Source organism: Lepus europaeus, chromosome 2 (assembly GCF_033115175.1).
Source record: "Lepus europaeus isolate LE1 chromosome 2, mLepTim1.pri, whole genome shotgun sequence".
NCBI lineage: Eukaryota > Metazoa > Chordata > Mammalia > Lagomorpha > Leporidae > Lepus > Lepus europaeus.
The window spans coordinates 105,805,536-105,819,375 of record NC_084828.1 but is presented as its reverse complement, the minus strand read 5'-3'; the positions used below and the strand labels follow the sequence as shown (position 1 = coordinate 105,819,375).

Genomic DNA, 13,840 nt, shown 5'->3' with positions numbered 1-13,840 from the left:
AGTAATTTACTACATTCTTGATTGCAAATGACTTATTTGAAATGTACAAATATCTTCTTTAAAGTACTAAATAATTTTAGAGACAAGCCAATTTTAATTTAATGATAAGGTGAAAGGGCTGGGAAATAATATATGAATAAACTGAAGTCACTAAAATAAAGAAAAATGACATAACCCTGTTTTCAGAGTAACACTAAAAATCTGTTGACTAAAAAAAAAACATTTTTTTGAGTTTCTCCACTATTATAGTAGTAGTTTTCATTTCTCATTTCTCTTCATAAGTCAAGCCTTTGGTTCTGTGTTTAGAATGCATTGCAGAATACAATGAGTATTTCACTGTGAGTGCACAGTACAGCATTTTTTCATGTTTTGTTCCATGAACATTATCATGCATGAATAAAAGCAAAATGCAGTCAATATCCATGACCCTTCTTCTCAATAAAGAATACCAACTAAAAATCTAATAAAATATGGCTAAGATGAGAAAGATAGCATTTTAATGACACTCAAAGAAGCATATAAATACTTTGCAAAAAGTGATTTTTCTGTAATATTTATCTTAGTTTCCTTGTTATGTTGTTTCTTGCTTCATGTTTTTTATATTAAAATATTTGCCTTATTTAAGAGCTAGATGAAGTGGATTTCAAATTTAGTTCTCAAACACTTTCAGACATCCCAGTTTTTGTTTGAACAATTACGCTATGAATGCCAGTGTCTAAGTAGCTTATGGGGCTGCACTAGACTGCCATGATCACCAGAGTGACTCTGAGGCAATGATTTTTTTTTAAAAATTCTTTATTTAAATGGCACAGTTACAGAGAATGAGGAACAGACCAAGGGAGGGAGAGATCTTCCATGCACTGGTCCACTCCCCCAAATGGCCACACAGCTAAGGCTGGATCAGGCAGGAACCAGAAACCTGTAACTTCATCCCAGTTTCCTCCATGGGTAGCAGGGGCCCAAGCACAAGGGTCATTTTCCACTTCTTTGCCAGGTATATAATCTAGGAGCTGGATGAAAAGCAGAGCAGCCAGGACTTGAACTGGTACTCATATGGGATGCCAGAGTTGCAGGTGGTGGATTAACCCACTGGGCCTCAATGCCAGCCCAACTGTGTTCCTTGAAATGTATTCTGTAGCTGACATATATCAGGATCAATGTTAAAATGCATATTCCTGAGCTTTCTAGGAAATCTAATTTGTGCTAGAATTTATTAGGAATGATATAACCCATAACATTTTCCCAGGATAGTGTGCATGCTTACATTTGGGAATTACTGTCTAATACTGTGTCACAGTCTCACAATTTTCAGTCATGTGAGGAGGGGTGCAATGATGAATAAGTAAAAACAACTCGAAAACAGTCAGAGAATCATTTCTTGTTTGAAATATACACCAGTCTATACTTGGCTACTTACATGTAGGTCAAAGAAAGACACTATCTTACAGATAAGCAGAATACAGTAAGCAGAATTCTAAGATGACCTTGAAGATGCCCACTCCATAGAATGCATATCCTGCGTAATTCCAAGACTATGAATATGATGAATTTCATTTCCGTGATTAGGATATGTCATGTGCACTAGTTGACTGTAAGAGAGGGAGCATTCTGCACGAGTTGGACCTAATCAAGTTGGTCCTTTAAGGGAAGTCAGAGATTCAAAGCCTGAGAGAGATTTGACAGAAGTCTCCATTGCTAGATTTAAAGATGAAAGGAAACATGTGGCAAAGCATGCAGGCAGCCATTAGGAGTGGAAAGCAGCCCTGCATATGACACAACAAGAAAGCAACAAAGCAGTTCTACGTTAACCAGGAACCACATTTAACCTACCACCTCAGTGGGATTGGGAAACAGATTCTCTCCCACAGCTGTTTTTTTCACTTTACTATACTCTTTAAAGTTAGGACCCAGCCATTATATAACTGAACCTCTGCCCTACAAAACTTTGTTAATGACTGTGGGAATTTTAGCTGTTACATTTACAATGATTTGCTATGTAGCAGAAGCAAACTAATACTTATTTGTACCCAGTTTGCACAAAAGCAACTTTGTCCTATTATGGTTAGTGTCATAGCACAGACATCCTCATATTTACTTTGATATCCCTTACTTGTGCATATGAACGAGAATAGAAGCTCATGGTGTTATGAACCAGATTTAACATACCATAATTGAGTTCATAGAATCATCAACATGTGTTATGACCAGGTTAAAAAACTTCATTAAAAAGTCATTATCAGGAATAGCAGAACCCCAGATAATTCAGAACTCCTTTATTTCAAGTGATTTTAAAGAACTCTATCCAAGTTTATATGTCACAATCAACATTATAAGGTAGATGGGTATTTTAATCACTATTACAAAAGAAGTATAAGGATTTAATTGGAGTTGATGGTCCAAGATTGTGCACTAAACTGCCAGCTTGAGACCTCATTCTTGGAACAATTCTTTTCCTCACCAAGAGACTCTCGTGATCCCATCTATTCAGACTTATTTTAAATTTTAGTATGTCCATAAGCAGTGTCTACTTTCGTTATGTCTTGTGGTCACACAAGCATTTCATTGAATATTTCTATAAATAGTTCCCACATGCCCATGCCTCTTTTAATGACTTTGCTATTCTAATAAAGTGATTAGAACTCCTCATCCCTGCTGTGGCCTTTGCTAAATGATGTGAAAATACCCTTCCTGCTGGGGTTACCCCTCCAGCAAAATTCAAATGACCCACCGGAAAGTACATCTGTTGTAATTTGACTTTCTTTGCCCTTGTTACTTTTCCCTACAATTATTTAAGATGCTTAATTTTTCCCTTGGGGCTTTAAATTCCTTTTTAATTATTTATTTATGGAGAATTTCTTCTCTAGATAAAAAAAAATCGAGTTGATAGGACTTGTAGTTTTACTCTAACATTGGAGCTCTGATGGTGTCACTTAATCTGGGAAACCTCACAGCTTCATAATTAATGTGTTTAAACACAACAGGGTCACATGGTTTCCTTAGATATTCATGAAGTGTTTGATTATGGGTCACAAATATCCTGACAATAAGTGTATAGTTGTGATCTTACTGTGGGAAAACATGGCATTGAGTCTCTCAAACACAGAATCAATAAGATTTTGACAGGTAGTTTTGCTAAACCCAAGAGGTAATTTATAGTGGCAGAATATTTAAACACAAACTGTTAAATATTTTGTACATCTACAAACAGTTTCAAAATAAAACTGGGTTGGAGAACAAACTCTTTTTCGACTGTCTAACTTATGAGGTCCACATTGGTGAAAAGGAAACTGGGCCCCACTGACTTTGCCTTTAGCCTCAGCCTCTGGAAGAAACATCTGCTCTTACTTTGGAAAAATGAGTCCCTTCCCTTCCTGCATATGGAGGAGACAATACTGCAATTACCTTCTGACTCCAGGAACACTCATGACCCACTCAGGCCAACAGAGGTCACAGCTCATTATCGACAAGGGAGACATAGCACCATTGGAGGCCAATGCTGGTAAATGGGGGCATTAATGAGACTATTGTAAAAGATGGATGTTTGAACCCATTGGATTATCTCACGGGTTCAAAAACCTTTGAAGCTGCTATTGACAAATTTTTGCTCTTACATAAGAATGCCTGCATGCTAATTACAAAAATCTAGGGGAAAGAAGAACTGAAAAGAGAAAGGATGACCAACCATTTTATATTCCATCCTTTGAGACCCTTCCTCTAGCCAGGCTTGAAGCTATACCAGCCCCAGCCTTTTCAATTACTTGAACAAATCAATTCCTTTTAATAGTTAAGCCCCTTTGGGCTGGGTTTTCAGACTTGTAACTGGAGGAATATGGCCTTACAGAAAAGGTCTCTCTCACATGAAGTTAAATTAATTCAAGACTCTACCCTTTGAATTTAGTAAAAGTGACATTATAAAGGCAATTTACAGACTTAATTTTTGAATAAAATACAATCAAAAACTCAAAGTATACCTATGGTGTTCATTTCAAAGTTATAACCATTGACATAGTTGGAATTTTTTTTTTAACATTTAAAGGTATTTCAACAATATAATCTCATTAGTTCTTACAATGTCCTTTTGAACTAGCCAGGGGACAAGAATGCTTATCTAATAATCCAATAGTCTTGTTCTTTTTTGCACTTCATGACATATTTCTGTGAAGGTTGAATAACAAAGCACCAGGTCACCTATGTAAGCACCTAGTGAAAATAGTAATTACTTCCCTCATAATGAGAGTAGGATATCACTGTTGATATCAGAATGGAGATTACAGCACAAATTCATTGCCCATGAGGAATTATATAGCCAATAAGAACTTTGAATAATGTAACTGAATGCAAAATTTACATGATATAAATATATATTATATAAACATTTGAATGTCCAGCTTACAGTTCATTATATGTATATTATAAATAAGCATATAATTCAAACTAATATACTCATTTACCTTTTTAATGTTATTTAAGTTATTCAAGTTTCATATATACAGATTTAGGAACATAATGACACTTCCACCCCCACACCCTCCCTCCCACCCACATGCCATTCCCTCCTCTTCCCTCTCACATTTCTACTCTTAATTTTTACAAAGGTCTGTTTTCAGTTTACTTATGATCATATAGTTAACCCTGCACTAAGTAAAAGAGTTTTACAAATAGTATGAAGAAAAAAAGAAAAAAAAAAAAACAAAACACTGTTCCTAAAGAGAAGGGACAAGGGCTGTAAACAATCATGGAGTCTCGAAATGTCTATTTCACTCTAATACATTACATTTCAAGTACTCTATTAGTTACCTCAGATCAGGGAAAACATATGATATCTGTCTTTTTCGGGACTGGCTTATTTCACTAAGTGTAATTATTTCCTGTTGTGTCCATCTTACTGCAAAAGACAGGATTTCATTTGTTTTTACAGGTGAGTAGTACTCCATAGTGTATATATATCATACTTTCTTTATCCAGTCAACAACTGATGAACATCTGGGTTGATTCCACATCTTCACTTAGTGAATTGTGCTTAAATGAACATGGGATATAGATAAGTCTTTCATATGCTGATTTCCTTTGATTTGGGTAAATTCCCAGGAATGGGATGGCTGGATCATATGGTGGGTCTATATGAGATTTCTGAGGTATCTCCATACTGTCTTCCATAGTAAGTTTACCAATTTACATTCCCACCAATAGTGGACCAGGGTACCCTTTTCCCCACATCCTCACAGCATTTATTGTTTGATGATTTCTGTATGTGAGCCATTCTAACTGGAGAGAGGTGAAAGCCCACCACTGTTTCGATTTGCATTTCTTTGATGGCTAGTGATCCTGAGCATTCTCTTGAGTGTCTTCTGGCCCTTTGAATTTCCTCTTGAAAAATGTTCATATCCTTTGCCCATTTATTAGTATGATTATATCTTTTCTTGTTGAATTTCTTTTTTTAAACTTTTATTTAATAAATATAAATTTCCAAAGTACAGCTTATTGATTACAATGGCTTTTTCTCCCCCTTAACTTCCCTCCCACCTGCAACCCTCACATCTCCTGCTCCCTCTTCCACTTCATTTACATCAAGATTCATTTTCAATTATCTTTAGATACAGAAGATCAATTTAGTATATATTAAGTAAAGATTTCAACAGTTTGCACCCACACAGAAACACAAAGTATAAAGTACTGTTTGAGTACTAGTTATACTGTTAATTCACATAGTACAACACATTAAGGACAGAGATCCTATATGGAGAATAAGTGCACAGTGACTCCTGTTGTTGACTTAAACAATTGACACTCTTGTTTATGGCATCAGTAATCACCCTAGGCTCTTGTCATGAGTGGCCAAGGCTATGGAACCTTTTTTGAGTTCGCCGACTCCAATCTTATTTAGACAAGGCATAGTCAAAGTGGAAGTTCTCTCCTCCATTCAGAGAAAGGTACCTTCTTCTTTGATGGCCCTTTCTTTCTGCTGGGACCCTTAGAAGACAGAGCACAGGAAAGGATACAGTCAAACCAAAGAAAAGAAGAGGAAATTAGAAATGTAAAAAATATTGTTGGGAATCTACAGGATACTATTAAAAAAACCAACATTTGGGTTCTAAGAGTTCCTGAAGGCATGGAGAGAGAGAAAGGATTAGAAGGCCTTTTTAGTGAGATACTAGCAGAAAAATTCCCAGATTTGGAGAAGGACAGAGACATCCAAATACAGGAAGCTCATAGAACCCCCAATAAACATGACCAAAAGAGATCCTCACCACGACATGTTGAATTTCTTGAGCTCTTCATAGATTCTGGGTGTTAGTCCTTTATCAGTTGTGTAGTTTGCAAATATTTTCTCCCATTCTGTTGGCTGCCTCTTCACTTTGCTGAGTGTTTCAGTTGTAGTGCATAAGCTCCTCAGCTTGATGTAATCCCATTTCTCAATTTTGGCTTTGATTTTCTATGCTTCTGGGGTCTTTTCCAAGAAGTCTTCACCTGTCCCAATGTCTTGGAGAGTTTCCCCAATGTTATCTAGTAATTTGAGGGTATTGGTTCATAGTTTAGGTCTTTAACCCATTTTGATGTATAAGGTATAGGTCTAGTTTCAAACTTGTGCATGTGAAGATCTAGTTTCCCCATCCCCATTTGTAAAAGAGACTGTCATTCCTCCAGGGATTGATTTTAGCTCATTTATCAAAGATAAGTTGGTTGTATATATGCATGGACTGATTTCAGGGTTTTCTATTCTGTTCCATTGGTCAACACGTCTGTTTTTGTGCCAGTACTTGAAGTCAGGTACTGTGATGCCTCTGGATCTGCTTTTGTGGTATAAGATTGCTTTGGTTATTTGGGGTTTCTTCTGTTTCCATATGAATTTTAACATTTTTTTCCTAGATCTATAAAAAATGTTGGTATTTTAAATGGGATTGCATTGAACCTCTAAATTGCTTTTGGTAGTATGGAGACTTTCATCATGTTGATTTTTCCAGTACCATGAATATGTATGATTTTTACATTTTTTTATGTTTTCTTCTATTTCTTTATTATTTTCTAATTTTCATCTTAGTGATCTTTGACAACCTTGGTTAAATTTAGTTCAAGGTTTTTAATTATTATAGGAATTACTGTGAATGGAATTAATCTTGAAAGTTCTTTCTCATGGCCGGCACTGTGGCATAGCAGGTAGAGTCACCGCCTGCAGTGCCAGTTTCCCATATGGGCACTGGATCAAGTCTCAGCTGCTCCACTTTAACCGAGCTTTCTGCTATGGCCTGGGAAAGCAGTAGAAAATGGTCCAAGTCCTTGGGCCCCTGCACTGGAATGGGAGACTCAGAAGAACCCCCTGGATCCTGGCTTTGGTTTGGCACAGCCCCAGCTGTCGCAGCCATCTAGGAAGTAAAGTGGAGAATGGAAGATTTCTTTCTCTCTGACTCTGCCTCCCTGTAACTCTGCCTTTAAAATCAATCAATCAATCAATAAAAAGGAAAATTCTTTCTCATCCATGACATTGTCTATGCATATTAAGGCTATTGATTTTTTTATGTTGATTTTATATCTTGCCACTTCATCAGACTCATTTATGATTTACAATAGTCTCTTAGTGGAGTATTTGGCATCCCCCTAAATATAGAATCATGTCATTTGCAAATAGGGATAGTTTGATTTCCTCCTTCTTCGAGTTGTATCTCTTTGGTTTCTTTTTCTTGCCTAAAGCTCTGGCCAAACCTTGCAGAACTATATTAAATAGCAATAGACACAGGGGCCATACTTGTCTAGTTAACATCTTGGGAGGAATGCATCGAGTTTTTCCCTATGCAATAGAATGCTGGCTTTTATTTCTTCATAAAATTGCTTTGATTGGGTTGAGGAATGTTCCTTCTATACTCAATTTGTTTAAGGTTTTCCTCATGAAAGGATGCTGTATTTTCTCAAATGCTTTCTCTGCATCTATTGAGATAATCATATGGTTTTTGTTACTTGGTTTGTTAATGTGATGTATCACACTTATTTATTTGTGAATGTTGAATCATCCCTGCATAGTAGGCATAACTTCTACTGTGTCTTGGTGAATGATCTTTATGATGTGTTATTGGATTCTATTAGCTAATATTTTGTAGAGGATTTTTACATCTTTGTTCATCAGAGATATTGGTCTATAGTTCTCTTTCTCTGGTGTATCATTTTCTGGCTTATGAATTAAGGTAATGCAGGTTTCATAGAAAGAGTTTAGAGGATTCCCTCTTTTTCTGTTGTTTTGAAAAACTTGAGAAGAATTGGAATTAGTACTTCTTTAAATGTCTGGTAGAATTCATCAGTGAAGATATCCAGTCCTGGGCTTTTCTTTCTTGAAAGGGTATTTATTACTGATTCAATCTCTATTTTGGTTATTGGTCTATTTAGGTTTTACATGTCTTCATGGCTCAATTTTGGTAGACTGTATTTTTCTAGATAGCTATCCATTTCTTCTAGGTTTCCCAATCTGTTGCCATATAGCTCTTTGTAGTAATTCTTGATGATTCTTTTTATTTCTGTGGTGTCTGTTGTTACATTTCCTTTTTATCTGATTTTATTGATTTAGATCTTCTCCCTCCTTTAGTTAGATGTGGCAATTGTATATCAATTTGTTTATTTTTTTCAGAAAACCAGCAGTTCATTTAACTGTTTTTTTTTTTTTTCTTTGACAGGCAGAGTGGACAGTAAAAGAGAGAGATAGAGAGAAAGGTCTTCCTTTTTACGCTGGTTCACCCCCCATCCGAAGCCAGGAGCCAGGTGCTTCTCCCGGTCTCCCATGCAGGTGCAGGGCCCAAGGACTTGGGCCATCCTCCACTGCACTCCCAGGCCATAGCAGAGAGCTGGACTGGAAGAGGAGCAACCGGGACAGAATCCAGTGCTCCAATTGGGACTAGAACCTGGAGTGCTGGTGCCACAGGTGGAGGATTAGCCTATTGAGCCGTGGTGCTGACTTGTTTTGTTTTGTTTTGTTTTTTTTGACAGGCAGAGTTATACAGTGAGAGAGAGAGACAGAGAGAAAGGTCTTCCTTTTCCGTTGGTTCACCTCCCCAAATGGCTGCCATGGGCAGCGCGCTGTGCTGATCAGAAGCCAGGAGGCAGGTGCTTCCTCCTGGTCTCCCATGCGGGTGCAGGGCCCAAGCATTTGGGTCATCCTCCACTGCCCTCCCGGGTCACAGCAGAGAGCTGGACTGGAAGAGGAGCAACCGGGACAGAATCTGGTGCCCCACCTGGGACTAGAACCCGGGGTGCCAGTGCCACAGGTGGAGGATTAGCCAAGTGAGCCGCAGCGCTGGCCTTTTTTTTGTTTCAATTTTGTTCATTTCTTCTCTAATTATTTCTTTTCCCCTAATTTGGATTTCATTTGTTGTTGTTTTTATAGGTCCTTGAGACTCATTGATAGCTCATTCATTTCGTACCTCTTCATTTTTCTTCATGTAGACATTAACTAATAAAAACTTCCCTCTTAACACTGCTTTCGCTATATCCCATAAGTTTTGGTATGATGTATTGTCATCTTCATTTATTTCCAGAATTTTTTTTATTTCTCTTTTTATTTCTTCAGGGGCAGGTTATTCAGTCTCCATGTGTTTGCATATGATCTAGAGGTTTTTGAGTTGTTGATTTTCAGTTTTATTTCATTGAGGTAAGAGAAGATGATGCATGGTATGATTTCGATATTTTGAATTTGCTGAGACTTGCTTTATGGCCTAGCATATGGTTTATCCTAGTGAAAGTTTTATGCACCAATGAGAAGAACATGTATTCTGTAGCTGTGTGGTGAAAAGTTCTGTAGATTTCAGTTAGGTTCTTTTGGTCCATAGTGTCAATTAGCTCCATTGTTTTTATTTTCTGTCTAGTTGATAAAAGGAGTGTTGAAGTCTCCTGTTACTATTTTATTGGAGTCTATGTCTCCCTTTAGACCAATCAATGCTTCTTTTAATTAGCCAAGCACCCTGTAATTGATTGCATATACATTTATTATAGTTATTTCTTCCTGTAGAATTGATCCCTTTATCATTACATAGTGCCCTTCTTCACCTATTTAAACAGTTTTTATCACAATGCATTTTGTTGGATATTATGATGGCAACACCTACCCTTTTTTATTACATCAATATTTTTTTCCATCCTTTCACTTTCAGTCTGTATGCATCTTTGTTGGCGAGATGTGTTTCTTGTAGGCAGTAAATAGGTGGGTCTTGCTTTTAAATCCATTCAGCCAGGCAGTATCTTTTACTTAAAGAGTCATGGCCATATCACCCTGAATGCACTCGAACTCATCTGATCTCGGAAGCTAATCAGAGTTGGGTCTGGTTAGTACTTGGTTGAGAGATCACCTAAGAATACTGGGTGCTATAAAGTTAACATAGGGAGGTCAGCTCCAAGATGGCAGAATAGGGAGGGAATTCACTGATAGTCCAGGAAAAGATATTTTAATAAAAGTGGAGATAGTATAGTCTCAGGGAAGAGTTAGGGGGGAAAAAAGGCAGAGGAAACTCTTCTGGAATTAGAGGGATATGGTGGATCTACATGGAGGGAACAGGCGCCCATGGCTCAGGAACCCAGCTGCTGAGACTCTCCTCTGCACCAGCACTGGAAAGAGGGGTGAGGTGAAACCACAGTAGCCTGAGACACTGGCAGAAAAATGACAGGAAGAGCCTAGAAGGAACGAGGCTTGAAGCCCCATGGGGGAAAGTACACCAGCCTAACTAGAGGAGAAAAAAAAATAAAAGGGATGGTACAGACCAGATTCTCTCTCTCCACACACCTTACAAAGGTGAGCGAGACAATAGAGCAGCCACTATTTTGGATATACGGAACAGCTGCGCCAGTGTGGGGCTGCAACTGCCCTCAGCCAAGCAGAAAAACCTGACTCTGGTGGGGAGTAATAACAGGAGACTAAGACCTAGTGAATGTGTGGAGATTATGAACCAAGACTGTGAAAAACAAAAAACAAAAAACTAAGGGTGTGTGGGAGAACTCATGGTGTGGCTGAGATGTGAGTAGTCTCAGTAGAAAATGCCACAAGCTCAGGTGGCCTTGGCTACCTGGTGAGAGACATAGCAGGAGTATCTGATCTTACACTAAGGACTACACAGACCCTTTGTGAGGTCCTTGGGACAGAGCAGATGAATATTATACCCGCTGGGGCTAGCACTCAGGCATTGATTGCCATTGAGGAGAAGAGCTCAGTTGAGCAGAATTACTTCCCTTCTGAATAAAGATAGAGAGAGAGAGAGAAGATTTACCACGCCAAACCCAGGTGTGTCACCTTTGGCACCTTAATCCTAAAGAACTGAATAGAGCTCTCTGGCCACACCCATCACAAGCCTCTGGACATTCACCAAAAGCAGACAGTCCAGTAAATCAAGTCATAGTTTAACGAGATACTCTGCCATAGAGAAAAAAAAAAGAAGAAACCAAAGAATATCTCCACAATGCCAAGCAACAAATGCAAAAACTGAGGAAATAAGAACAAGGAAGACAGCATGATGTTCCCAAAAGAACATGACACTCCAATACAAGATTATGAAGGTGATGGGATAGAAGAAATGCAAGAAACTGAACTCAAAAAATTTATGATAAGAACATTTAGAAATTATCAAAAACAAAGGCATGAACTACTGAAATCCATGCAGGACATGACAGAAAATCTCTCTTGTAAAAATGAAATATTAAGGAGGAATCAAAGTGAAATGAGGAATTTAGTAGAACATGAAATTGAGAAACTGAAGAGAAATCAAATGAAATGAAGAATTCAATAGAGCAAACAAAAAACACATTTGAGAGCCTTAAAAACAGAATGAGTGAGGCAGAAGAGAAAATATCCGACTTAGAAGACAAAGAACAGGAAAGTATATAGTCAAACCAAAGAAAAGAAGAGGAAATTAGAAATCTAAAAAACACTGTTGAGAATCTACAGGATACTATTAAAAAAAAATCGGTTTCTAGGAGTTCCTGAAGGCATGGAGAGAGAGAAAGGATTAGAAGGCCATTTTAGTGAAATACTAGCTGAAAACTTCCTGGGTTTGGAGAAAGAAAGAGATATGCAAGTACAGGAAACACATAAAACCCCTAGTAAACATGACCAAAAGAGATCCTCACCATGACACATTGAAATCAAACTCACCACAGTGAAACATAAAGAAAATATTATAAGATGTGAAAGGGAGAAATGTCAGATTAATCTCAGAGGATCTCCAATTAGACTCACAGCAGATTTCTCATCAGAAACCTTGCAGGCTAGGAGGGAATGGCGAGATATAGCCCAGGTACTAAGAGAGAAAAACTGCCAGCCCAGAGTATTATATCCTGCAAAGCTTTCATTTGTGAATGAAGGTGAAATAAAGACATTTCATAGCAAACAGAAATTGAAAGAATTTGTCGCCAGTCATCCAGCCCTGCAAAAGATGCTTAAAGATGTGCTACACACAGAAACACAGAAACATGGCCATCAATACGAAAGAATGTAAAGGAAGAAAATCTCTAAGTAAAAGATCACAGGAAGTTCAAAGTATATATTAGAAATATCTTTGGAAAAGTGGCAGGGCAAAGTCACTGCTTATCAATAGTCACATTGAATGTAAATGGCCTCAACTCTCCAGTTAAAAGACACAGACTGGCTGAATGGATTAAAAAAACAAAATCTATCTATTTGCTGCTTACAAGAAACATATCTTTTGAACAAAGATGAAGGCAGGCTGAAAGTGAAAGGTTGGAAAAAGATATTCTATGTGAACAGAAACCAAAACAATAAAATCAGAGATGAAAAAGGGAAGGTAACAACACACACCACAGAAATAAAAAGAGTCATCAGAAATTACTACAAAGAGTTTATACTGACAAACTGGGAAATCTATCAGAAATGGATAGATTCCTGGACACATACAACCTACTGAAATTGAATCATGAAGACATAGAAAACCTAAACAGACCGATAACTGAGTCAGAAATTGAATCAGTAATAAAGGCCTTCCCAATAAAGAAAAGCCCAGGACTGGATGGATTTACTGCTGAATTCTACCAGACATTTAAAAAAGAACTAACTCCAATTCTTCTCAAACTATTCAGAACAATCGAAAAAGAGGGAATCCTCCCAAGTTCTTTCTATGAAGCTAGCATCACCTTAATTCCTAAGCCAGAGAAAGATGCAGCATTGAAAGAAAATTACAGACCAATATCCCTGATGAACATAGATGCAAAAATCCTCAATAAAATTCTCGCCAATAGAATGCAACAATATATAAGAAAGATCATCCACCCAGACCAAGTGGGATCTAGCTCTGGTATGCAGGGATTGTTCAACGTTCGCAAATCAATCAATGTGATACACCACATTAACAGACTAAAGAAGAAAAACCATATGACTATCTCAATAGATGCAGAGAAAACACTTGATAAAATACAACACCCTTTCATGATGAAAACCCTAAGCAAAATGGGTATAGAAGGAACATTCCTCGATATAATCAAAGCAATTTATGAAAAAACCCCGGCCAGCATCCTATTGAATGGGGAAAAGATGGAAGCATTTCCACTTAGATCTGGTACCAGACATGGATGCCCACTCTCACCACTGCTATTCAACATAGTTCTGGAAGTTTTAGCCAGAGCCATTAGGCAAGAAAAAGAAATTAAAGGGATACAAATTGGGAAGGAAGAACTCAAACTATCCCTCTTTGCAGATTATATGATTCTTTATTAGGAGATCCAAAGAACTCTACTAAGAGACTATTGGAATTCATAGAAGAGTTTGGCAAAGTAGCAGGATATACAATCAATGCACAAAAATCAACAGCCTTTGTATACACAGGCAATGCCATGGATGAGGATGAACTTCTAAGATCAATCCCAT

At 37.6% G+C, this 13,840-nt stretch overlaps 1 pseudogene; it reads left to right on the top strand.

Moving 5' to 3' along the window:
* Positions 1 to 10,228: 10,228 nt before the first annotated feature.
* Positions 10,229 to 10,347, top strand: LOC133752980 (5S ribosomal RNA; annotated as a pseudogene).
* Positions 10,348 to 13,840: the final 3,493 nt, after the last annotated feature.